Source organism: Suncus etruscus, chromosome 4 (genome assembly GCF_024139225.1).
Source record: "Suncus etruscus isolate mSunEtr1 chromosome 4, mSunEtr1.pri.cur, whole genome shotgun sequence".
Classification (NCBI taxonomy): Eukaryota; Metazoa; Chordata; class Mammalia; order Eulipotyphla; family Soricidae; genus Suncus; species Suncus etruscus.
Window position 1 is genome coordinate 20,114,021 of NC_064851.1, and position 24,512 is coordinate 20,138,532.

The window sequence follows — 24,512 nt, forward strand, 5'->3', positions numbered from 1 at the left end:
CTCAGCCCCTGCCCAAGGCAGCTCTCAAGAGCCATTTTCTTTGTGTAGGTCAAGACCATTTTGACACTGTGTTCCAGCTCAGATTCTCCCTTTATCCATTCCTGTTTCTGATCTTTTACATATCTGGGTGTTTTTTTTTAAATCACCTCTTAATATACATTCTGAAAACTAAGACCTATCCCAGAGTCAGCTTCACATGGAACCCAGCCTGAAAAAGACTTCAAGGACCAACTTTACTTCAAGTAGCTAGGTGATGCCAGCCAGCCCCTCCTTATCCATGTCTATTGTCACATTTTAAGAGACCTAGCCATTAATAAGTTGATTTCCATGCAGAAAAAAATCACAAGAAAGTTTGCCAATAGCATGATTGAAAAGGCATGACTTTCTCTCGCTAGCCCCACTTCATCTGTGCCAAACACTGCAGAGGCAATCAAAGATGGAAGAGGATGAACAAGAAGCAGAAAGTGTATCTACTGGAAAAGGTGATCTGAGCTAGTAACTCTCATCTTTACAAGTGGTGTCCATTCAGGTAACACATGAATATGAGATAGATCATATATGTGACCAAAATGCTATGAGTTAGGGTGAGAGAGAGAATTCAGAGGATATGATATTTGCCTTCTACACAGCTGATCTGGATTCAACCCTGGCACCATTTATGGTTCCCTGAGCTTACCAGCAATGCTCCTTGAGCACAGTCAGGATTAAGCCCTAAGCACTGATGGATGGGCCCCCATCTCCAGGCAAAAACCAAACAAAATCTAATGAGTTAGCAACTGTACAACATCCACATCTATGGAGGACCATGGAAATTCATTCTTGAATTATTCTCTTTGCCACTGTGGGGCCCAAGGGAGAATCACCCCATATTTCTTTTTTTTTAATATGGAATGCTTCACGAATTTGCATGTCATACTTGCACAGGGGCCATGCTAATCTTCTCTGTATTGTTCCAATTTTAGTATATGTGCTGCCGAAGCGAGCACATCACCCCATATTTCATATAAAGATATAGATACCCAGTTGTTGGCCAGTGGTGGACTGAATTTCAAGTCTGAGTTCCTGGTAGCAGAACCCAATTTCATCCTACCACATCAGGTCTGGAGAGTGGAGAGGCCAAGACAAAGACAGGAAGGGCCAAATGAGCAGAAACCAGGAGGAGAGTGGAGAAAGTGGCAGCTGGTGAGGGGTAAGGTGGTGCCCACCTGCTGCAGGAACAGCTGTGTCTCCCCTACACCCAAGGATGGAGACACAAAGATCTTCACTTTCCAGAGTTCTATGAGCATTTCAAAATTCTTTCTGCTGCCCTGGCCTGGACTCACCACTGACAAATGCAGAACAAATGATACCATTTAGCCAGTAATTAAATAATAATGGCCCACTTTGAGGTCTCCACCAAGCGGGAAGCAGCCAAAGAAAAAACTAAAAGACTCGGCAAAGGAGCAGGCTAGGGAGGTGGTATTGCTCAAATGATTACAGGGACAGGGACTCATTAAACCCATGCCAACCACTGGGTTTTCCGTGCACAGTGTGAATGGATGAAGAACTTGACAATGCTATGCTCCCCTTAGAGGGAACCCAGCCTCCACAGCCAGCCTCCCCCAGAATCTGCTAAGTCACCCCATTCACAACTCCCATGTCTTCTTCTCCCAGTTATCTATCAGAGCAAGGGAGTTAGGTGAGATCAGTGTGGAGACATCTAACCTGACTTCTGTTGCTGGAATATATGGATTCCATGACCCTGTAATGTCTTGACACAGATTGTCACTAAGTTCAACAATTACATACTAAAAAGGTCCTAATAATGGTGATAACAAGAACAACAACAACAATAACAACAACAACAACATTTATTACAGCAAACTGCCACTCTTTCGATGCTTGCTTTCTGCCTCCAGCAGTTGAGCAGTGCATGTGAAAACATGGCACCCATTCCACATTGCCATTGAAGAAACAGTTATATAGGCACACTGAGAAGTTGAGAGCTTTTGCCTAAGGCTCTTCAATTCTTAAGAGGCAGGACCAGCTTCAAAGGTGGGGAAAATTAGAATGAGGAATCTGGGTTCACACTAAGGTTCCCCTGGGAGGTTCTTTGAGATGGCAATGGAATTAGACTTCGGAAGACAGAGTTCTGGGAGAGGTACATTTGGGGAATGCTCAGTCTGACACAAATTCTCTTGAGAAATTGGGATTTTTTTTTAAGTCATACCATGGTACTTTGGGGGGAGAGAATGAGGGAGACATTTTATAGATTTTGGGTATCTAGAACAGTTGTCAACAAACTGTTTTAGGAGAAGATGAATACTTTCCCTTCCTCTGAGTTCTGGGGATTCCCTATAGGTTATGGGATTCTCATGAGTCTGAGGCCCAGAGAGGCACAGGCCTTGTCCTGAAAACCATGTATGTTGACAAAAGGAACTGGCATGAGAGAAGGTCATCAGAGAAGATAGTTTTAACCTGGAAAAATGACCTCGAAGACTGGAACAGGGCAAAGACCAAAGTCAAATGGATATCAGAGCAAAGCTGTGTAGGAGATGAGATGAGAAGAAATTCCTGTGACTTGAATGGGACAATCTGAGAGTATCAAAGTTGCCTTCACCCAATTGACACCAGACCCCTTTCATGTGGTACAGATAGCTCCTGGGAGTTGACCAGAGGCCACAGGAGCAAGGAGGCAGGCAAGACATGCTTCCTGTAGAAGTGGGAGAGGTTGAACAAAGGGTAGCTTAGTGCTAGTGCTCTGATGATCCCCCTGGGATCCTAGGCAAACTCCTGAACTCTGAGCCCTCATGTCTCCTCTACAAAGTAGGTTGATATTCTTATCTACCGTATAGGTCATTGTGAGGATTAACGGAGATCATTATTGTAAGATCCTCAGCCCAATTCCCCAGAGCATTGAGAAAAGGATTATATCAGAGAGGCAATCTGCACAGAACTTGAAGGTCTCTGCAGAAAAGGAAGCTATTGCAATTCAGGGACTTCAAGCCTAGCTCAGCCTAAGAAACCCTTGTTAACTCAGAGGACAGAGATAAGTCAGCCAGTGGCTGAGAGCAGGCAGACATGGTGCTTGAACAACCAGAAGTACTTGACTTAAAGAGAGAAGCAGAAAGATGTGGGCCTAATGCAGCAAGACACAAAATCTGGTATGACTTTGAACCTGAAGTAGGAGCCTTGGCTTCTGTCTCTTGGAAACATTCCGGGACTCAGCCAGCACCAACCGCAGAGCTCACCTTGGCTACTGCATGCTAGCAACTTCTCACCGCATCCATATTGGCCAGAATTACCTAGAGGCCCATCTACCAGATGAGAATAACAAGACCAGAAAGGTCACTAGTAGACCAATATCTCATAGTTTATGTGCCTCATTGAAGTGTCTGAATAGCTGGAGCCCAACGATTACCATGTCCTTGGTGAATCTGGGTGGTTGAAGAAGTACCACGAGAGAAAACATTGGGATCTGGGTTGCAGAATCAATCCAAGAGAAAGGGGCCAAATCCACAAGCTGGAGACAGAGTGACAGGTGTAAATGTGTGCATGCATGCAAACCCTTTTATGGGTTGTATACTCAATGCTGCCACAGACTGCCAACCTTGGCACTTTCCCCCAACAAACATTTCACCCCCTCCCTGCAGCTTTGTGATGTGAAGCCCACCTATCATGTCATCCTCTAGACAAAGAAACTGAGGCACACCCAACACAGAGTCACTTGCTCAAGATGGTTCAAGCACAGAGCTTGAATACACAGCACAGAACTGTGACCCACAGCTCACCCACAGCCTCAGAATCTTTCTAGACATTCACTGCTCAAATTAAAGGATGGTTAGGACACCAGGTAGGAATCAGGAACCTTGCCACCTCAAGGTTTTGGAAGAATATTCTTGAGGCCCAGAGAGGTCAAAACAAGAAAAGGAATCAGTGATTAGAGGATCATGTGGAGACTCATGCTAGGCCCTACTTGCTATAGATTGACCTTTGCTTGGCTAGACCAATGAGTTTTTAAGAACTTCGCTGGATGCTGAGTTTCCACTGTGTGTCTTTTTAACTGGGTTTAGTGTGAAACCAGTTATTCTTTACTTTTGTGGAGAGAAGGGCATACTCACTGGTTCTCAGGGATTAATCCTGGATCATATTGTACTCAAGAGACCATATTATGGTGCTGGAGAACATATTGTGTCTGTCTTAAGGCAAGTACCCTATGTGTAGTACTATCTCAATGCCCTCCAAGACCAAATATTCTTAACATTAGCTCCCAATGCCAGCTATTCTGCACAGAAGAAGCTAGAATAGGTCTGACACTATAGAGTTAGTTTCCTGATGAGGTACATAAGGCAATAAGAATCTGTACCCAGGTTATAAGCCTTGGGAATACTGTGTACTTAGGAGGCAGGAGAAATAAGAGTCCAGTGAAGAGTCTAGTCCAACCTTTATGGAAAGTGATATGGAGATTCCTCCAAAACCTGGAAATTGAACTCCCATATGATCCAGCTATACCACTCTAGGGATATACCGTAGAAACACAAAAATACAATACCAAAATCCCTTCCTCACACCTATATTCATCGCTATTTACAATAGCCAGACTCTGGAAACAACCAAGATGCCCTTCAACAAATGAATGGCTAAAGAAACTGTGGTACATATACACAATGGGATATTATGCAGTCATCAGGAAAGATGAAGTCATGAAATTTTTCTATATATGGATGTACATGGAATCTATTATGTTGAGTGAAATAAGTCAGAGAGAGACACACAGAATAGTCTCGCTCATCTATGGGTTTTAAGAAAAATAAAAGACATTTTTGCAATAATCCTCAGAGACAAAGAGAGGAGGGCTGGAAGGTCCAGCTCACAACATGAAGCTTGCCACAAAGAGTGGTGAGTGCAGTTAGAGAAATAACCACACTGAGAACTATCATAACAATGTGAATGAATAAGGGAAGTGGAAAGCCTGTCTAGAGTACAGGCCGGGGTTAGATGGGGAGGAGGGAGATTTGGGACATTGGTGATGAAAATGTTGTACTGGTGAAGGGGGGTGTTCTTTACATGACTGAAACCCAACTACAATCATATTTGTAATCAAGGTGTTTAAATAAAGATATTAAAAATAAAAAAGATAGTCTAGAGCAGAGAGAATTTTTTGGGAAGTTCAGTCACCACTTGCAATGAGGACCCTCAGAGGTACCCATTCCATCCCATCATTAGAGTCAAAAGGGCTATCATTCCCAAGAGAAACAGAATTCATTAGATTACATTCTTTCATAGCTATGCTGATGCCCATTGACTGAAGCCAATGGTTTCTCTGGGATAGTGCATGCATGGTCTTTTGTCTCCTATCTGCCATGGCAGGAATTTCCAAGGACAAATTAACACTTTCATTCTCAATGGCCATCTAGAACTGACAGACACATGCCCCCATTGTGGCTGTAAGGACATCTGGAAATTTAAACACACACCCTGACCATTGCCCTCTTACTTATGTGACCCAAGGAGTCATCTCACTTCACTGGTTACTCTGCCATACACCAACATGAGGGCTGGCATGATTAGAAAATACTCTTCCAGCTTGGGCACCCTCAACTCTTATATATTTCTAATTCCTTCAATTAATGGATCAATATTGTTCTTTATGATGATGCCTTAGCAAAGCATACAGAACATTGTAAGATCCCAAATAGAAATGAGGGAGGAAGAAAAGGGGGGCAGAAAAAAGAAAAACAAGAGTGAAAATGAACCAAGTCAGGAGGGAGGAATGGAGAGACAGTGAGGAAGGCAAGCCAGGAAATGCTATTTCTCATTTTGCTCTCCCCATCGAGCCTTGCACTTAGTAGGCCAAATGCTAATCATTAGCTGAGTCTCCTTGGAGCTGCCATCAACCCAAACTGTCAGTGAATGGAATCCCACCGCAGACTTGGTCGGGAGTGAATAACGCTCTTGCAGTCTTCTCGGGTTGTGAGTAATAGAGCTGTTGTTTTAAATACAGTCTATCCTGGCACTCCCCATAATTCAAAGTCATGTACATTTGTATGTTTGTCTGCTACACAAATAATCACATTAGGACCTGCAGAGGGGAAAAAAAACTCTGAGCTCTCTTCAAAAGAAAAGGCAGGAGAATTAGAAGAAACTGCAGTAGCATTTTGAGTTGATGAGGCACAGGGTTTCCAATGGGGTCGACCAGATGGACAGCTGAGGCACTGTCCCTTGCAGGGGACTGTAAGAGTCAAGAGAACCCCAGGAACAGAAAATGGAATCAGAAACTGGCTTTTGCTCAGATTCAGGCAGTGGCAGTGAGACCACAAAAAGGGTGGTCCCTTCTCTGGCCTAAGTTTTCCCAGAGGATAGATTGAGACAAGGAGGACCAGTGATGTGCCATGGTTTTTAATATTGACTCTGTGTCAGACAAACCTAAATGCAATCTTCGTTTTGATGCTTAGCCACCTATATAACCTTAGGCATGCAGCTTGTGACCTGAGTGAGACTTGAGCTCTGGACTTTCTGTTTCTTTCTTTAAAATGAGCTCAGTTTCTTTCTGTAAAAATGAGGACCATGAGAATCTAGGATGTGGCTCAGTGGTATATCACTTGTCTTGGATGTGTGAGGTCCTGGATTCCACTTCCAGTACTGTTAAAAATCAGAACAAAACAACAAAGGAACTGGGAGCCAGAGAGATAGTGCAAGAGTTAAAGCAGCCATACCTGGTTTTGATCCCTCTGATCATTAAGGCATGAACCCTGAACACAAGTCAAGATAAGCCCTTAGAACCATCACATATGATCCAGAAAAATGGAAAGAAGAAAAGAAAGGAAAGGAAAAAATAAAAAAGAAAAGGAAGAAGGAAGGAAGGAAGGAAGGAAGGAAGGAAGGAAGGAAGGAAGGAAGGAAGGAAGGAAGGAAGGAAGGAAGGAAGGAAGGAAAAGAAAGAGGAAAGAAAAAGGAAAGAAAGAAAGAAAGAAAGAAAGAAAGAAAGAAAGAAAGAAAGAAAGAAAGAAAGAAAGAAAGAAAGAAAGGAAGGAAGGAAGGAAGGAAGGAAGGAAGGAAGGAAGGAAGGAAGGAAGGAAGGAAGGAAGGAAGGAAGGAAGGAAGGAAGGAAGGAAGGAAGGAAGGAAGGAAGAAAAGAAAGAGGAAAGAAAGAAGAAAGAAAGAAGGAAAGAAAGAAAGAAAGAAAGAAAGAAAGAAAGAAAGAAAGAAAGAAAGAAAGAAAGAAAGAAAGAAAGAAAGAAAGAAAGAAAGAAAGAAAGAAAGAAAGAAAGAAAGAAAGAAGGAAGGAAGGAAGGAAGGAAGGAAGGAAGAAAAGAAGGAAGAGATAAACAAAGAGAGAGAAAGAGAAAGAAAGAAAGAAAGAAAGAAAGAAAGAAAGAAAGAAAGAAAGAAAGAAAGAAAGAAAGAAAGAAAGAAAGAAAGAAAGAAAGAAAGAAAGAAAGAAAGAAAGAAAGAAAGAAAGAAAGAAAGAAAGAAAGAAAGAGAAAGAGAGAGAGAGAGAAAGGAAGGAAGGAAGGAAGGAAGGAAGGAAGGAAGGAAGGAAGGAAGGAAGGAAGGAAGGAAGGAAGGAAGGAAGGAAGGAAGGAAGAATATAGATTTATGTGTTGGGGCTGGGGAAAAGCATACATGAGAGATCTCCAGTTAAATCCTCAGTGCCATATAATTCCCCAAGTACTGCCAGTAATATAGTACCTGTGCACCAAACAAGGTATGCATAGCAGGTATGGACTTAAAAGAATAAAAAAAGAGGATTATGATGTATAGTTCTATGGGGTGACTGTGATAATTAAGGTAATGTAAAATACTTTTTATATAGAATCTAAAGCATGGTAATACTTAAGATATATATAATGCATAATATGCCATATATAACATTATATCCAATGCATATGCAGGCATATTCAATTTAGGCAGAAGGCCCTAAATTTCATCTGAATGTGCCAAGGAGACAAATAGTCACATATACCAGTCATGGCATAGAAACCATGTCAGCATCTTATAAGTGTAGGTACAGATGACAGGTAAGTTGTAACTTCTTATACGTGTGTGAGTGTGTTTTACTTTTTGTTATGGTTTTGGTACCATACCCAGCAGTTTTTGAGAGCTACTAATCCATGTTATAGTGGGGACAATGGGGATAATATAGTATCAAGGCTTGAATCCAGGGCTCCTATATACAAAACATGTATTCAGTCCTTTAAATTGTCTCCTAGGCTCAATAATCATCTCTAACTTAATTAATAAGATATTGCTTTTAAAAATCAAACAGAATTTCCTGGGCAGGAGCGATAGCACAGTGGTAGGGTATTTGCCTTGCACCTGGCCGATCCAGGATGGACCTTGATTCGATCCCCATTGTCCCATATGGTCCCCTGAGCCAGGAGTGATTTCTGAGCACATAGACAGGAGTAACCCCTGAGCATCACAGGGTGTGGCCCCCAAACAAAAACAAAAACAAAAAAGTTTCTAAATTTCTACCCAGAGGAAGAGTAATTGCTCTTTACTCTTATTCCATGACTCCAAACTTGCAGGAATCCACTCCTTTTGAGGGTGTTGGTTTAATGAATCCAAGGATGTGGAGAGTCCGAATGTTTCTTCCTCTGAGCTGTCAGAGCCCTAGGAAGTGTTAAAAGATGGCTGAAGTGTATGTAAGAACTGTGATGGTGGGGAGAGTGGCTAATAAGCCGTGAGAGGAGAGATTCACAGAGCATATGGGTGAAAGGAAGCCTTATGGAGGGTGTCCTAAGGTGTGTGTGTATCTCTGGTGTGACAGCTGTCATGTGATTTCAGGTGGAAAGAAAAATGGCGCAAATGGCAGTGATGCCATTGAGCCACCCAGGGGGAGAGACAAGTCCTATCCAATGTGCCTCTAGCCCTTTGGAGGGCACGAAGGAGAATGTCTCCCCTTGGTGCTATTCACCAACACCTCTCCTCTTTATTTTTAACATCTTTCCTTTTTAATGAAGAGCCTCAGACTCCCTGATCTGTGCCAAAGCAGCAGGATCTAGCCAGAATTTAATTAACACTGATTCAGCTTCATGGTCTTTATTTGTATTGATGGCGTATGATTCCAGTTTCTATTTACAGCAGTGATATAAGACTTTCTTCATAACCAGATTTATTAATGTGTTCAAAAATAGTGTGGGGCCAGGGAGAACAAGGCCCAAGAGCATGTAGGCATGAGGAGAATAAAGAGTAATGTGGTCCTCCCACCTCCTAGGCTTCCTTCTCCCAGAGGTGTCCAGGGCCCTGCCCATCATGTTCCAAAAATTTAACCTCTGTGAAGATGTTTTAAGAAAGAGAGAGACCCCATTCACAGAACATCCATGACATTATATTGTTTTCATTTTTCTATTTTACTTTGTGTTCCCATTGCTTATCTCTTACTGTACTTGATTTATACATTTAACTATCAAAAATAATCAAAAACAAAACTTTGATCAAAAATAAAACTGTCTATAGGCTTACTTGTATGGAAAGAAAACAGTATATCTAGGATGTCATATTTTCTGCATTTTTAGGCAGGATACCTGGAGGGTATCCTGGGAAATTTTGGCAAGGGGGGGATTTTCTGCAGCTTGTCAGAATCATGTGATGTCAGAAATCTGTCTAAGTCTCTACAAGTACCAGGAAGAAAAAAAATGCCAAGCTGAGAAATGGTCCAAGGTGAGAGGAAGGGCATGACCACTCAGGCCCAATTCAGCTGAAGTGAAAGCAAATCACAGGCTGAGTCTTCCTCACAGGATTTGTACCACCAATGACCCAGGCCTTTGCAATGAATTTGACCTTGGGCAAATCCCTAACAGATATAGTTTTCAGATCCTGGGCATTTAGTCTCTTTCTCCCACAAAATCTAGGCCTGTTTGCCTCTCCCACTCCTGGTCATCCCCTCATGTCCAGGTTCCAGTTTAAGAGCAGAGGATGGTCCAGACACAGCTGAGTCAGCCCCTCCATTGGGACTAGCTTGGGCTGGCTTTAGCCAAGGGAGACAGACAGGTAGAGAAAAAATATGTTTCAGACAGCATTTCCCCCTCACACCATAGTCAGCTCTGGCACACAGGATAACTATGGTTCTTGCTGCCTCAGGCTCTGAACTGTCTAAGGCTTCCTCCTTCCTGCCAGCCAGGGTTAGCAAACCTTTTCTTCCTTTGCTGGGTTCACAGCTCTACCTCTACCCTTCTCTCTGTCTCCCTCCCCTCCCTCTCTCTCTTTCTTTTTCTCTCTCTGCTTTTCTCTCTCTCTCCCTTCCTCTGTATGTCTGTCTCTCTGTCTCTGTCTGTCTCTCTTACTCAATCACTCACTCATACACACACAGACACACACACACACATTCGCACAGCCTCACCACACACCACACACTTTCTCCCTCACACAATGCCACACACTGTCACACGCTCTCCCTTAGCACACACACTAAGAAATCCACACTTCATATCTACACAGAACCAGATCCTTGTATCTAGGTCTCCCTCCCATCAGTCCCCACCCAAACACTGAAAGGCAAGGCGGCCAGCCCTGTTTTCCTCGAGTAGGTGTGACCACCCATCGATCCACAAACCTTTCTTTTAGTCGGAAACTGCCTGAAGCTGCCCTAGAAAGGACCCTTTCATTAGACTCATTAAATCCTTGCTTTCTAAAGAGCCAGCCGGTTCATTGTGTCTGCAACAAAATGGATCAGGGGTCAGCCAAGTTTTCCTGTGAAGAGACAGATAGTAATATCTTAGGCTTTGTAGACTTCTATAGCACTCTGCCTTTTCCTTTTTTCAATTAAACCTTTAAACGTGTAAAACACAATTGTAAGCTGGTGAGTAGCACAAAAACAAGCCCTAGGCCAGCTCTGACCCCCAGCAGTAGTTGGCTGACTCCAGTGAAGGCTGATAAATACATACAGGCACTATATGCACATACCTGCACCCTCCAACCTGCTCCAGATCCCCCCAATCCCCACCCTCACCAACCAGCCAGGGTTGGGCATGGGATTTGGATCTGGCCAATCAGCATTCTCCATTGAGAAAGTGACTTTTCAGAAAGGACTAGATCCTCATAACTAGATGTTGAACTTGACCCTTGCAGGGCATGTTCTCTGCCATCCTTGCTCTGAGGCTCTCTGAAGGCAAGTGGCAATGCCTCAGACCATAGGGGCTTCAAATCCTTTTATACACTCTGCCATCCAAATAAAGCCTGGGGCTCAGGAGAGGGCCATGGATCTTCTTTGACCCATTCCTTAGGACTATGTGGAAACTGCGTACTAGCAGTCAGGAAGGGCTCCCAAGGTGACTTCAAAGGCATCGTGGGGCTGGCAAGCAAGAGTCCTATCTCCCAACTTGTGGGTGAAAGCCCTGAGGTTCAGAGAGGTGAAGGGTCTTGCTCAAGGTCACACAGCTCAGAGCTGAAATCTGCAACAGACCAGGAATAAAGATGAGAGAACTAGTGACATTGTAAAAGGAATCTGGGGATTGTCCTTTCTTTCTTCTACTTGATGGAGTTTCCCATTTCTCTTGTTGCTTTCTCATAGTCTCTAAATATAAGATCTGCATAATTCTCTCTTTCTCTCTCTCTGTCTCTCTGTCTGTCTCTGTCTCTCTGTCTCTCTCTCTCTCTCTCTCTCTCTCACACACACACACACACACACACACACACACACACACACACACAATTAAAAGGATCTAGGGATCATTTTGAATTCACAGCATTGTAGAGTGAGCTGGGAGTGCCTGGGGGTGTTGCTCCACCCAAACAGATGTACCCCTCCCCTTTTCTAGGCACCTCAGCAAGCCCACCCACCCTTCAAGTCCAAGTTCAGAGTCTCTTTCAGAACTGCTCTCCTGTCGGCAGCCCACAGTCCTCTCTCTCTCTCTCTCTCCCCTGAACTCCTCAAGCAATTACTGTCTCTACCACTCATTTAGCAATTAATCACCTCCAGCTTTCTGACAGCCCTCCTCGGCTGCCTCCACCTATTGTTCCAGCCACCCTGGTTGTTTTAACTCTGGTGTCCCCAGAGAGGTAGAGATGCCCGTGGGCAGCGACTGGGACTCCTGCCCACCTTTGTAACCTCACACATAGTAGGCACCCCATATTGCATTCCTGTAACTGATTCCACAAAACACCCAGTAAGAGACTAATAAGTTACCCATAGTCAAGTGCCAGCTATATCTCCTGTACCTTTTTCTCATGCTTCTTCTTTTTTGGGGGGAGGGTTGGGCCACACCCAGCGGTACTCAGGGGTTACTCTTGGCTCAGAAATAGCTCCTGGCAGGCACGGGGGACCATATGGGACACTGGGATTCGAACCAACTACCTTTGGTCCTGGATCGGCTGCTTGCAAGGCAAATGCCGCTGTGCTATCTCTCCGGGCCCTTCTCATGCTTCTTGACCCTTCTGCTCTCCTCTCTACAATGTGAGGTCTGTGGACCTCCCTTCTGGAGTTGGGGATTTGGGGGCTCATAGAACTGACCTGCTCTCTCTGGTCCTTGCTGGCAGCATTAATGAACCCAGTGAGAATAGCAATTCCATTTGCATCCATTCCCATCCTCAGGGTGAGCACCTGCCTGGCCTCACAAGACCCCACTTTCTTGAAAATGCTGATCTTCCCTGGACTTGAGTTGAAGGAATGGAGGACAGAGGGGAGTCCATCTGAGCCCTTGCCTGGAAGGTTTAAATCCCCCCCTCCCAGGTGACAGACCTCTCTCCTTTTAAAGGGGACAAAGTCAGGAGAATGGAAATCTGAGGGCAACCACAGGAGGAAAGTCCCACTGTGAGGAGAGAGGGCAGTTTGCATACAGAAGAGAATGAAATTGGGAGCATGGTGTGGAAAAAAGCAAAACAAGCTATAGCCCTCAGACCTAGCCAGGGCTGGAAGCACCCCTGGATTGTACTGTGATGTGAGTCACTGAATTGCTTTTGCTCCAGCCTGGTTTGGGTTTGCATTGGATTCCTTCACTTGCAAATGAGAAAGTCTATGCTGAGGAAGAGACAATGCATGTAAAATCACCCGAACAATAACCTGACATGCAGTGGGTGCTTGGCAAAAGCCTTGTTGGTATTTATCATCATTAGCAGCAGTAGCAGCAGAACAAAGTGTGGTTTGCCTTAGGAAAAGGTGTGGCTTGCTGGTGAGAGGGGGGACCTGGGTTTCAAACAGACTTCCAAGTTTAAGCAGGGGTGTCTCTAGTTAAGTGATTCCCCTGAGTTCTCAGGATGTAGTCGTTGGGTACAAGCTCTGTTGGAGGTGCTGGAGACATTGAGGGGATCCCTCTGCTGTGGTTTCTGGCCAGAGTTCTGTCTGAAGGAGAGCAGAAAAGGTGAGGCTCAAAGTGGGAGGTATGACATGCCCCCCCAGGATCTTCCAGCTAGAGACAGATCCCAGGTCTAAACCTATCTCCCCAAGCTCTAATTTAAACTCTGGCTCCACCTTTTCTAATCTCTTGGGATGGGTCATCTTAGAGACTCGACTTTGAGGTGAGCAGTAGCCCATATGCAGCCCCACAGGCTCAGGGAAACCCCACCTCCAATCTCTGAGTCTCATTTTACCTGGCTGTGAAGTGACCAAGAGGGTGCTAGCATACAGGGGGGTGCAGGAGGATCATAGACTGTTCTTTGTGAACAGAAAAGGAGCTGTAGGGGCTACTTACTTCCTGCCACCCACCCAGGGAGTTGAGACTTTCTGCTCAGAAAGGCACTCACTATGTCCAGCTCAGAGGAAGACTGTTCCGGCCCAGTTTCCAGCTGGTAGAACACTTCAGGGTCTGTGATTTTCAGATTAGACTCTTGAGGATGCAGCTAGTTCTCTAGAAGGTCCAGCCAGGAGGAAAGGCACCCTGAGCGCTCTCTGTGCCCCAATTCTGCCATGTACTGGAAGACAGCCTGAGGGGTTCTGGTGGCCTCATCTTGCTCTCTTTCTCCTTTTCTTTCTTTACTCCCTCCTTTTTTCTCTTTCTGTCCCTCCCTCTCTCTTTTTCTTTCCCTCCCTCCTTCTGTCTCTTCCTCTCTCCCTCCTTCCTCCCCCCCTTCTTTTTCTCTCTCCACTCACTGCACTGACAGCTCTTCTCCCTCCTGCAGGAGGATAAAGAACTGAAGCTGGCCAGAATAAGAGGTCTTTTACTCAAAGAGGATCCTAGGGTACCTAGGATGCCTCCCCACCCTGACAGCACCTGGGCCCCTGCAATTGTATAGGCAAATGTTCTCATGCTGTTGGCAGGTGGGCAGCGAGCCCTATATGGATGCGTCATCTCTTCCGTTCACTCTCCCTCCTTCGTCACCTGCTCCTTTGTGTGTTTCTGTGGTGACCCACTCCCTGTTCACTCAGCCCAAGCATGCAGCCAGCCTCTTGGGAGCAACCCAGGCATACCCTATATATGCCCTATAGGGTAATATGTCTGCCCAGAGCTCTGTCTGTTTCATGTGAGCCATCAAGAACTTAGGACTGTCATCTTTCTGCCTGCCCAGATATGGACACACTGCAATGCTCAGAGGAAGCCTGTGGTTTTGATCAGAGACAAAGATGCCCATGAGGCCCCTAGGACAAAAGAAAACAGTGTTTCATGATCACCTGTCTCCCTCATCACCCTGCCAAGGGGTCTAGGAACATATTTTACAGTCTTTTTTAGAGAGACCTTGGAATCAACCTACCAAGAAACTTAAGACAACAGATCTTTAAAAACTTTGGGATGAGAGAAATTGTACAGCAGGTAAGGGACTTGCCTTGTACCTGAACAACCTAGTTTTGATCTCTAGGACTGCTCAGGGTCCCCTAAGCACTGCTGAGAGTGATCTATGAGCACAGAGCCAGGAGCAATGCTGAGTACCACCAGGCATGGCCCCTAATCCTAAATAAGTAATTTCTTTTCTTTTTCAGTTTTTGGTTCTTTAATGTTGTGGGGCTACTTCTCACACTGTATAGAGGGTCACTTCTGGCAGTGCTCAGTGCTGCATGGTTCTAGGGAGAAAACCATGGTCAGCTGCATTTAAGGCAAGTACCTTTATCTCTGTACCATATATCCAGCCCCAGATATCATTTGTTCCTGAACACCTACTTTGTGCCAAGAGGTGTCTCTCAGGGCAAACCTCACAGCAGAGAAGGAGTGTAGTGTGGAACTTTGGAAAGCAAGTCTCACAGTTAAGGAAGTACTCACTAACAGTCTTCCATTATCTCAGGTCAGAAGTAGAGCCTGAAATGGAATTTGAAGACAAGTCATTTTTTTCAAGGCTGATCTCTCAAGAGAAACCTCATCCTGATGTCAGAGGAGAGAGAAACAGGGTGGGAAGAGCAAGGCTCTAAGCCAACATGTAGTTCATCAAGCATACCACCCTAGCTTGGATCTCTAGCAAGATCAGGGATGTACTGACAGAACAGAGCATGCTCTCTCATAAAACAAGGGGCCTACATTTCTGTATACCCCAATTTATCTGCACATACTTAATCTGCCCCCCCCCCCACCGCATACATTCACTGTAAGGCATTGGCCAGTGCCCACATGGGACAGAGGCAGAACTTCCCTCCTTCACTTTAAGTCAATGGTTCTGGTCATCCATAAGCTACCTTCTAAGCAGGTAAAAGTTTAGCAATGGTCATCCTCTTATCTAGGGCTGGGGCTCATTGCCAGAATAGGGATGTGGGCAGATGCCCAGAGCAGCTCCTAAAATTATCCCCACTGCCTTGAAGAAGTTGCTACAGCTACCGTATTTTTGGCCATATAAGACGACTTTTAAAACAAAAAAAAGTCAACCGAAAATCGGGGGTCGTCTTATAGGCCGAGTATATCCCAAAAAATGTTTCGATATGCCGCTAAACGAAAATTGTCTTCATATTGCCACAAAACTAATTTTCCAACTCAATCCTGCACCAATCACTGCAAGGCTGCTCGGACCACCTCTCTAACTCAGCCAATCTAAGCAGGCTTTTGATGCATGCAAATTAGACAATATTCTGGACCCAAATCTACACTGTAAAAAGCCTGCTGAGATTGGCCAGAGTCAGAGAGGAAGTCTATTACAGTAGAACCTTTGAACCTTTGCTTGCTGTGATTGGCTCACTGTGGTACATACAGTTGCAGCACAGGAACGTTCTGTCTGATACAGCGAATATAGGCCTAAACCTATGTTTTAACTGCAAAATTAGGGGGTCATCTTATATGCCCAGTCGTCTTATAAGCCGGCAAATACGGTATTTGCTATGAGAAAGGAGACACACTAGCAGTAGAATGCAACATTTCAGGCCATGCTCACTCTTTGTTAACTCCCAGGATAATCTTCAGCTGAGAGTCAAAAGACTAGGGTTCTAAGTCCCAGCACCACCACTAACTCTCTGTATGGCCTGCACAAAATTCATCGTCTCCTTTCTCAAGGTCTCTGTTTCTTCATCTACCCACAGTTTTTTTGTTGTTGTTTTTTTGTTTTGTTTTGTTTTGTTTTTTTGATATAGGCAAGTTCTGGCAGACATTCTGCAAATTCGTGATGCTTTTCATTCTGAATTTAATTTTGACTGTTAAACATTCTGATGGTTAAACCTTTTATAACTGCTAAATTTTTGTGACCCTCCACATTCAGTTATAGGGCTCTTTATGGAGCTGTTACCCATAGTTGTAGAAGCTATACCCACCAGGCAGAGAATATTCCCACAGGTAGAGGAAGCATGCAAGAGCTAGGCCCCAGGACTTTGAGAAGGATGAGGCCTAGAAAGCACATGTTCTTAGGAATCCTGCCTCATTCTATCCAATGGTTCCTTGTTCCCTTCTAGGAGCAAGTGGCTCCAACCTATGCTTTACAAACATGGGACCAGCCCCCACAGTGGCACTGAGGCCTTGGACAGGCAGACTTTGGAGCTCAGAACAATAATACTTGAGGTAGGCAAGGGGACAGGAAAGGTTTTGGGAAGGGCGGCTCCTCCAAGCTGTCAGGGGCTTCTGGCTCTTTTCTCAGCATCCCAGGATAATATGGAGGGCAGATCCCATGAAGCAGGAAAGGAACTAATTCCATGTCTTAGTTCCTGTTCCAGGTCACACTTTAGATCTCTTATTAAGGAATATAAAGATGGATGCATTCTTACAATGGCAAAATGTATCCATATATGTTTTGTCCAGTAAATTTCTGCTACCTACATCTGGAATGTTCTAGAAAAGTCTATTCTATTCAAGGGATAAAGAAAGAATCTGAACCAAGGGGAAATTTTAACAATTCCAGTTGGTTCAGTCCCTGGCGATAACATATGTAATGATTCAAAGGAGCCAAAAGACCCTGGGGTGCCAGTTACCTTTTATGAGCCCAGCTCAAGTGCTTTCCCACACTGTCCTACTATTCCTGACATAAAACAGGGAGATAGAAATGTTCTCCCTTTGTGCAAAGGGGAAAGTAGGCCTTAGAGATGTGCAGACATGTGTCCCCCAACTGCCCAGCCAGAGAATGGCAGGATGGTAACTGAACATAGAACTATCCCATCAACAAACCCTTGACCACAACTACAAGAGGATCTGCAGTACAGAGAGAGACAGAGTGTAGGCTGATCTAAAGTCCTAAATGTTGGGGAACTTCATTCTTGTGGCAAAGCTGCTGTGTGCCCAGAGCAATGCTGGTGTGTTTCTCCTTACAGGGCTAGAAAGGGGTAATGAGAGTTCCAGGGCCCCTATCTGGATCTATAATACTCACCTGCAGCTGTTGTGTGTCAAAAGATCAGGAAGTTTTGAAAAACCAGGGCTTGAGGACTGGTCCCCTGTGCATAGCTCTGGCCTGCTACCTCCATGTGGAGACATGACAACCAAGGATACAGAGATGGAAGTGGAAGAGAGAGGTCAGGAGCTGGTCACTGGCAAAAAATGGGGCAAGGCACCAAAAATACATTTAAAAAAAACTCAATTACCAGCTACATAAAGAAGATAGATATACAAAGAAGGATAATTTGGAAGGGGAGATCTGGGGAGGAAAAGGATTCCTAGTGATCAAGAGAACAAAATCAATGGGGAAAGAAGGGAAGGGAATACTTCAGCACAGCTCAGCAAGTGCTAGTCATTGGTTAATGTTTCTTTGCTCACCTTTAGTCCCCATCTTTGTTGCAAAAGCACCTCCACCCCTATCCCTCACCAAATTCCAACCTCACATGAGAAGCGCTCTCAAATCCTTGGGCCATCTCACAAGCAAGCACAGCACAAATGCCCTCTTTTTTTTAGGGAGAGGGACTAGTGGATGGTTGGGCCACCTTCAGCAGTGCTCAGAAATGACCCCTTGCAGTGCTCGGGGGATTCTATGTGGTGCCAAAATTGAATCAGGGTCAGCTGCCAGCAATTCGAAGACCTACATCCCAAACTAGTTCTCTGGCTCCATGTCCTCTACCCTATCTGAACAGAGTACCAAGGTTTTCTGAGGCTGCAGAGATAAAATGATGTTCTGGGAATCTGGACCTCAGCACTACATTCTTTCCCAGTGCTAGAGGTAGAGTCAGAACTCAATATCACAAGGCCAATGGGAGGTATCAGGCAGCCACAGCCTGGCCACAAACTCCTAGGAACCCTTTCCATGTCTCTTCAACTTTCTAGAAGCTATAAAAGCTCCTTGGCTGTGGCACACATCTCTGCTGCCTATACTAGAGCATTTCTTCTCTGTGTGTGTGTGTGACAGCTCCTCCAACTGGCTCTTTCAGGACACTTGAGATGACCTTAAGAACTGCCTGATGATTCAAATCATCTTCCCATCTTAAAAGCCTTTGCTTGTTTTCTTTTTAAAATCACTTTTTAATGAGCAACAATTGACATGCAACATTATAGTCATTTCAGGTGTACAACATAATGATTTGATATTTGAATCTATTGCAAAATGATCGCCTCCATCTGTCTAGTCAACAGCCCTCCCCACACAGAGTTGTACATCCTTCCTCTTGTGGTGGAGACTCTCAAGACCTGCTCTTTCAAAACCACAGCAAAAAATTAGTCACAACACTGCTTCAGATATAGGATGTACTTATGCTCTAGCTAAAACTGTGCCTTTGGCCACCTTCACCCATTCCACCCTCTCCTCACCCCCTACACCTCTAGAAACCACCAATAGAGGTTCATTATGGCAAGACAACTGTGTTTGAGTATGGGTGTGAGAGTTCGTGTGTGTGTGTATGTGTGTTCATACAGCTAGTTAATATTCCACAGAAACTTAAGTTAGAACAGTATTTGTCATTCTCTGTCTTACTGCACTTAGCACGAAGCCCTGAAGGTCCGCCACATTGCCACCAGGGGCAAGATGTCTTCCAACAGCTGAGCCATACTCCATCAGATGTATATGGCATGCTTCCTTTTCCTGTTCACCCACAGATGGCACTCCTTTGAGTTATTTTCTGATCCCAAGCCTGGGCTGTTGTGAAAAAGCTGCAGTGGAATGTAGATGACTTGTCAAGCAAGTGTTCTCACTTTCTTGGGACAAGTGCGATCAATGAGGGCATTGATGGTGTTAGGTTAGACCTTGTTTTACCTAAAACAAAGATCATCCCTGGTTCCTTTGTATGTTTGTTTACAACTTGGTTTTACCCCAAAACAGAGATTGTTTTATTTGTAAACCTGAGTGGGACTGGCTCAGGATAGCCTGAACTATCTATCCTTACTGTCCAACTCAGGGGTGGTCTCCATACACAATAAAAATGGCAGTTCTGGGAGACAGCTGGCTCTCCATACGAGGTAGAAGACTGCCAGACTACACTTGTTTCACTCTCAACCTGGTTTGGATTATTTCATGCACGACCCTGATTCAAACTCCTTCACCTGGGGTTGGAGATACAGCATGTGGGGTGATTTTACAGAGAGCAATGGCAGCTATGCTTTATATTCATATACTTAAGAGTCTTTAGGAGACTGAGTCTCAAAGAGTTTCTTTTTCAAAGAAGTTGCCCTGTATGGGTACGGGGTATTAGGAATTAATATTTGGGGCACACCATGTAGCAAGTTACAATTAATAACCTGAGGCCTAGAAGGGTTCTAAACTGGTCTACATGAGTCAGTACCTTCTGAAGGAAAGTTCTAAAAGGACTCTGAAGACAGAGACCAAGAAGAGACCTCTGTTGCAGTGGAGGGAGGTGATTGCTAGGCCAGTGGCTTTAAAAATGCCCCAATGGCCAACTTTAGGTCAGCCTTAACCCTGGCCCCAGCTGTGAACAGCTGGCACCAATATGGACCCAGACTGTAAGGAAGTAATTGGTACATGACATCAATGCACTCTATTTATACGATGTCTTGCCCCATGTGATCCCAGAAGGGACTCTGATTCTCTTGTCCACAGAGTGGATGAAGAAACTGAGGCAGGAGTCATAATAGCTCCTAAAGGAAGGGAGAAGAGAGGGGATGGTGACAGGCTGGCTATTTGTCTTAGTTCTAGTTATGTCCCTAGCTTGCTGTGGGGCCTTAGGATAGTCTTGACACCATGGTCTCAGTTTCCCCACCATACAGCAAATCTCTCATCAACCTTGGGAGACTACTGTGTCTAAGGATAAAACAGCACCAGGAATGTATGTTCATGTATGTGGACATTTGGGCAGTACAAACTGCCCCACACCAGCATTTGGGATATGTGTATGGGCACTGAGGGTGGTGGAGCAGAAGTTCACGATCTGGGGAGTTGGCTAAGGTTGGTGGCTAAAGCTTGGCCAGGGATTCTGGAAGGTTGGATTGGGCATCAGGAAGTCTGCCATGATATTCTGCTGAGGGTTTCTGGCCTGTTGAGTCTCCAGTCATCCTGCTTTCCTGCCCCCAAACAAAGACCATTCAGGGCAAGACGGGTCACTATAGGTGTGGGGAAACCCTATCTGCAACTTAGCAAATCAGAGGTGAAGGTTTAACTCCAAGTCTCTATTAGGAACTCATCCTTTTCTTTTTCACTTGCCTTCACACACTGACAGGGGGCTCCCTGATTTAGAGTATCCTAGTGCCGAAATGATCTATCTAGGTGCTGTGCTTATGCCTGAGTGTAGCCTGTCTCCCTTCTCAAACTGTGGATTCCCAAGATCCAGGTTCATGTTCTTCCCTCATCAGACTGAAAATCCCAGACTGCATATTCCTATTTGCTGACTTATTCAATTGGCACGTTGAAATTTTCCTACATTGGTCCACAGATAGTAACCAGTGGGTAGGATGTTTGTCTTGTACACATCCAACTCAAGTTCAATCCTCTGCACCACACATGAAGTCTTGAGCACTGCTACCACTGATCCCTCAACACAGAGTCAGGATTAAGCCCTGAGTACTACAAATGTGATCCCCAAACCAGAGACAGACAGAGATAATTTACTATGCAGAAGGAATGTATGTAGCTCAGTGATGTAACTTGTGTGTATTGGGCTATATTTGTTTTGATCCCTAGAGGAGAGAGAGAGAGAAAGTGAAAGAGAGAGAGAAAGATCTATAGTACAGTTAAGGCTGAGCCAAGTGTCAGTGAGAATTATAAAATAATCATGAAATGGGTCTCTGCCTTCTGGCATGCTGAGGTATTCAGATTAGCCATCCCAAAAGAAAATAATAATAATAATAGCAGTAATAACTGTAAAGAGCATCCTAGCTCTATAAACCCTATGATCTGGGTCTGGAATGGAGTTCTGCCAGTCCCCCCATAATATTATAGAAAACCAGATACCCAAAGACCATGGAAGCACTCACTCAGGGGACTTTAATTAGAACCTGAGTCTCTTGCTCCAGCAATGATGCTCTAGAGAGTGAGGGCCTGACCTAAAACTGGTCTGAACTGAGGTTCCACAGAGAGGATGTGAGGAAAGCCAGACTGGGGTCATAGCACAGAGGGGACCAGTTAGGGCAAGGATGTTCAAGACCAAATCCTTCCTCCTCTGTCAAGGTGACCAGTGGATAGACCTGACTCCTTTTCATTGTTTTAGGGCTGCACCCACTGGTAATCAGGGGTTACTCCAGATTCTGCATTCAGGAATTATTCCTGGTGGTGTGTGGGAAACCATCTGGGATGTCAAGGATTGAACATGGGTCAGCCGTGTGCAAGGTAAATGCCTGACATGCTATACTACCACTATAGCTCCCCCCAAGTCTGACTCTTTAAGTGAGTGCAGTCACCACAGGCCAGTGCCAGAGCTCCTCTCCAGGGTCCACCCTGCCTCCCCAAGACACACAGCAGCTCCCTAAACAACAGTCACTGCAGCTCATCTCATCAATGCTAGACAGAAGCTCTCACACCAGACCTGTTCCCTTGGAGGAGTTCACAGTGCGGGATGAGTAGTAGGAGAAACAGTGGGAAAAGGGATGTTGGGAGCTAGAGAGGAGAATAAGGGAAGGTGAGAGAAGAGAGCAGATCCCCCTGGAACCCTCATCCCTGGGTATCCCCCTGGATAGGCTGTTTGACCTTCAACAGTCCCCTTAAGAACACTGCAGCTAAGTCTGTTTCCTCATCTGGAAGTGAATCAGAAGCTAGAGTACCCGACTTCCAAAGACTCTGGTCCCTTCAGCTCCCCATCCCCAAGTCAGAAGAGGATGACACAATGAGACCAAATTCTGCCTCTACCAGTTCGAGGAGGTGTGAGTAGGAGCACCTGCTTCTGAATTAATAGTTTGGAGGCAGCATTAATTAAAACAGGTGGCCAGCAGCATCTGGGGCCCTCTGTGTCCTGACTCTGTCTGCCAGGAAGGCTAGAAAAGGCCTCCCAGAACACAGAACCCTTGCCATGGGCTTCCTTCTGTAACCATTGTGCCCACGATGGCTGCCTCCATGCCTGGGAATATACTGGGAACTGAGCCAAGAACCCCTGAAACTCATGTGTCAGACTCTACCCCAAAAGGTGCTATCTAGAGGCAGCTCCTTTGGTGGGATTAGGGTCAGAGGAGCTCATGGGATTGAGGACCTCATAACTGGATTGTGGGTTCAAAACAAGTGTCCCTTAGTGAAAAAGCCTGCTGGGACATCAGCCACACACAGGATGACACACATGGCCTCTGTTCAGCATCCTTTGTTCTGTGCAGAACTAAGACATACACACCAGGTCTCCCCTCAGATTCTCCAAGTATCATCTCCAGGACAGCCATATGCTGTCTCCTCCCCTCAAGTGCCCTGTCCTCCATCCCTAGTTCTAGCTTCTTCCATGACATTGGTGACTGTAGAATTACATATTAATTTTGGAGTCCTGGATGGAGCTGGAAGATGGTGAGATGGATGGATAGGCCTTTCTCTGCCGGCCCAGACCATGTGCCTGCAACTTTCTCCAGCCAATGGGTCTGAGGGTTCAGAAAAAGACTCACAGCCATCAGGTTTCAGGAGACATGAAGTTTTATTCAAGGCCCTCGCCACCATGTGTGGCTCCTATGCGTAAACCTTTTATGCCAGCTCTAGTCATCCCTGCACTTAAACTTGTCTCTCATAACACTCCATCCTGCCAGCCCTCCTTCTGCTTCTCTCTTGCTGAATCTCTCTCTCTCTGTCGCCTGCTGAATCCCTCTGAGTCAATCCCCTTTCTGCACTTCAGGCAATCCTTTTGTTACCTTCCAAAGACCCCTCCCAGAAATGGGTTGGTCTTACTATCAGGTAAGGTTATGCAGGAAGATAGGGTGGGGGGTGACAGTATACACACTAGCCTTAGCCTGGGCTATCACTTTCTTTCCTGATCTCCTGGGAAGAAAGGGAGCTCTCCCCTCACCTTTGCAGCTTGTCCACCCTCTAAGCTGTGCCTGCAAGGTGAATGCTTCATGACCTCGTGTCCCTGGGATGGACATGGGTCTCTTTCCTAGAACCTACCCACATAACTAGGTTAGGGACTGGAGACATGAGTCTCACTGCATGGCCATGAGGATTGAGTTACCTAATGTACCAAGGGCCAGCACCCACCTAGCTGCCTTAGAATTATATCTTTGAAGAAAAATGTTACTACTGTTGCATATTGGTGGATAAAGAATAAAATGATTTGAGGGCCACGAACCAGAGCAGGTAATGGAGGACGGACCTTTGCTGCTGCTTTCTCTTAGGCAGCTCTGAGGCATTTTCTGCAGCTTCTTGTGCCCAGTCTAGAGAGCATGACTCTGCCCAGATGGGAAGAGCTAGTTCAAGGTCATTGGGACTCAGAGCAGTGGTGTTCTAAAGGTATTTTATTCTCCCTCTATCACCCCATCCCCCAGACCAGCATCCCCCTGCTGCCAGGCGCAGGGACAGGTGATAAACACCTCCGCTGATTTCCCTGAACTCCCATTCAATTTGCTGTTCCGGGCTCATGCCAAGAGCATTTGTGTTAATAAAGCAAATGGACTTCCCAGGTCCGCCCAGAGTGACGAATGGAGAGGCAGCCCCACACTTTCTTCCTAGTGAGCCTGGGGGAGGGAGGACTCAAGGGACAGATGAGGTTAGTCTATATAAGCTCCCCAGCTGCAGAATCCTTGGAGATCACCTCTCCCAACACCCTCAATGCACAGGTGGGGAAACTGAGGCAGGAAGCAGCTTAGCAGGTATAAGGCTGGATGTGGATCAGATCTGATCTGAGATGCTTGGATGACCCCCTGGGGGGCAGGGAATGGGTCTGGAAAGAGGGTCACGGTGGAAATAGAAACTCCAGGTTCCAGAAGTTACCT

General features: G+C 45.3%; 1 non-coding gene across 1 annotated transcript; it reads right to left on the reverse strand.

Annotated features, from left to right (window-relative positions):
• Positions 1 to 879: 879 nt before the first annotated feature.
• LOC126008494 (U6 spliceosomal RNA) lies at positions 880 to 986 on the reverse strand. The gene has a single exon (XR_007495822.1). It is a non-coding gene; the product is annotated as a U6 spliceosomal RNA (small nuclear RNA).
• Between the last annotated feature and the right edge of the window lie 23,526 nt (positions 987 to 24,512).